The sequence below is a fragment of the Trachemys scripta genome, chromosome 3 (genome assembly GCF_013100865.1).
Source record: "Trachemys scripta elegans isolate TJP31775 chromosome 3, CAS_Tse_1.0, whole genome shotgun sequence".
NCBI lineage: Eukaryota > Metazoa > Chordata > Testudines > Emydidae > Trachemys > Trachemys scripta.
In genome coordinates, this window is record NC_048300.1 from 173,834,655 (window position 1) to 173,837,879 (window position 3,225).

A 3,225-nucleotide genomic window follows, 5' to 3' on the forward strand; every position below is an offset into this window, starting at 1 on the left:
ATGAACATTGAATCTATCTCCCCTTGTAAGTATTCTCACACTTCTTATCAAACTGTCTGTACTGGGCTAGCTTGATTATCACCTCAAAATTTTTTTTTCTCTTACTTAATTGGCCTCTCAGAGTTGGTAAGACAACTCCCACCTGTTCATGCTCTCTGTATGTGTGTATATATATCTCCTCAATATATGTTCCACTCTATATGCATCCGAAGAAGTGGGCTGTAGCCCACGAAAGCTTATGCTCTAATAAATTTGTTAGTCTCTAAGGTGCCACAAGTACTCCTGTTCTTTTTGCGGATACAGACTAACACGGCTGCTACTCTGAAATCTGCCTTTTAGCTGCCTGAGTCAACTATGGGACATTCCAGGGGCACCCAGTCTCACTGGCCACCAGAGGATGCAGGGTAATGGGGGCCTTTGGATTAGACCCAAAGGGCTCTATTGGATCCAGTTCTTATTGTGCACTCACTAAATAACAGTCAACCAATACAAATTATGTTATAGAGAGAAAAGTCATCAAGTTTTAAAGCATCTTTAGGCCATAATTCACTTATCACTCTGTTAACAGTTTGTATTTTAAATCAAATTACTATCTAACTTTTATTTAAGAACCTTAATTTTCTACCATAACGGGCCTGATCCCACACCAGTAAAATTCGCATTGCCTTCAGTATGGGATCAGTCCCGAACAACCTGTTGTCCAAATTCCCAGTTTACACGAGCAGCTCCACTGACTGCAGTAGAGTGAAACTGCATTTACAGTGATGTAACAGGGATAAAAACTTGACACTATGCCATCAGAAAGGGCTCTGCATTAACAGTTTTAGCTGGCAGTTAAGGAAGCTAAATAGGTGAAAGCCATGTTTAAACAAACAAAACAACACAACAACAAAAACCCCATTCTACCCCCCAGTGTTTGTAAGGGTCTGTTTGCTGACAAAAGATTATTTCAGTAGCTGTTCATTAACTACTGAGAGTCTCACACTTTGTCTTCAGGTAATCAGGTTATAGATTTGCTAATGAGAAAGGATTTGATTTCATGTATTAATGGGCCACACTTCTAAACACAGTATCAACCTCAAATCTAGTTAATATAGAATGTTTTGTTCTGGCTTAGATTTCTCAGCTGAGGTTTATTAAAATAAATCATTGCTAATTTAAACAACATGACTGCACACCTGCCAAAACAGTCACTGCAGAGGCCTTGTACTTTATTTTGTATGGAGTTCTGTCTTAGGTAAGAAACATTGCAGTGAAAGTCAGACAGATCTCCATCTCGCAGCAATTACTAATGAAAATGGGGAGCCAAATCCTGGATTTCCTACACATGCAAAATTCTCATTAAAGTCAATGAAAGTTTTGCCTGCATAAGGCCTGAAGGTGTGGAATGATTCCCGTGTGGTGTGAAGCACTCTCAACTACAACAGAAGTTGATAGGAATTGAGGATGCTCAGAACCTTTAGGATCCAGTTGTAAGTGAGATTTGCAGGATTTGGCCTGTGATGGGTTGGGTCACAGAAACCCCCTTGGGACTGCCACCTGATGTGCTGAGACTACCTCTGAGCCTGTCCTTTGTTCCAGTTTCTTTCAGGCATCTCTTGGGGGTGGAGAGGCCATCTCCTAAGCCAGCTGAAGACAAAATGGAGGGGCTTCTATTCTCTCTCTTGTGGGCGGAAACCCCTTTGTTCTTCTGTGCAAAGTCACAGCAACAAGATGGAGTTTGTAGCCACCGGGACAAGTCACATGTCTATGAATGATTCAGTTTTTAGCAGGCCAACGCCATTGTTCACACGTTAGTTTGAACGTTCCCAGGAAGGCTCAGATGTGGGTTGGCGTCTCCCAAAGTCCATTGTCAGTTAAGTGTTTCTTGATTTAGCATTTATTGAGAATAGTCCTTTCTCAAGAAGCTGACCAAATGCTTCACTGAGGCTACTTAGAATCAAACACATTGAGATACAAGAACATAGCCGATATTCATAACTTAAAATACAAAAATGATACACACATACAAACAGCATAATCATAACCAGCAAACTACAACCTTTCCATAGACACCCCACTTGACATCCTCTGTACAAGACCTGGTGCAGCCATAGGACCCTGGTTGCAACAATGATCTATACGGTCACAGTTCATGTCAGTAATGTCACATGGCCTATGGTGAATAACATATACATCAGCTTCAGTACATGAATGACATTTGTGTAGTAAACACCAGGAGTTGGGAGTCCTAGTGCCACAGGTGAAGAATACAGATCATACTATCATCACTCTGAGAGCTAGAACCATGCTGGAGAGGACCCTGAAGGATGCCATCTGCTGCCAATCCGTGGAAAACATGAAATGGAAGCCGGACCAGAGCAAGGCGTTCAAGGTGATGTGAAAGTGGGACGCCAGCAACCACTTCCTCCCTGGGGGGCAGTTTCACCCAATTTGCCGACTGGAGGTTTGTCCACAGGGCCTGGCTCAACTGCGTCCCACTGAATGGAGCTATCTGCCACAGGAATTGGGATAAGCGATGCAGGAAGTGCGGCTATGCCAATGAGACACTACCCCACGTCCTGTGTAGTTGCAAGCCCCATTCGAGAGCTTGGCAGCTGTGACACAACATCATCCAAGATCACCTGGCCAGAGTCATCCTGCCACCAGTGGGAAAGGTTGCCGTAAATTCCGCCATCCCTGGAACTGACAGCCAACTGCGACTGGATATCGTCATCACCAACGAGGACTGAAAGAAGATCATCATGGTGGACATCACAGTGCCGTTCGAGAACAGGACCCCGGCCTTCCACGATGCCTGAGTTCGAAAGGTAGAGAAATATGTCCCTCTGGCCAAAACCTTGAGAGCTAAGGGTTATCAGGTCCAGACACACGCACTGATCGTCGGAGCCTTAGGCACATGGGACCCCAGTAACGAACAAGTGCTGACAGAATGCAGAATCGGTCAATGCTACGCTTGGCTGATGCGGCAACTCATGGTGTCTGACGCCATCAGGTGGTTGAGGGACATCTACATAGAACACATCACCGGACATCAGCAATACCAGGAGGGATGAGCTGAAGTTCTGATGAGAAGCACAGTCAGGAAAGTGACTGAAATACTTTCTCATGGATTGTATTTTCTAAATGGACAACCTACCTAATTCTCAATTACTGAGGGACAATCTCCACTCATTGATATATTTTGTTTTCCACAACCAAATCTCTATACAACTTTTCATGAGT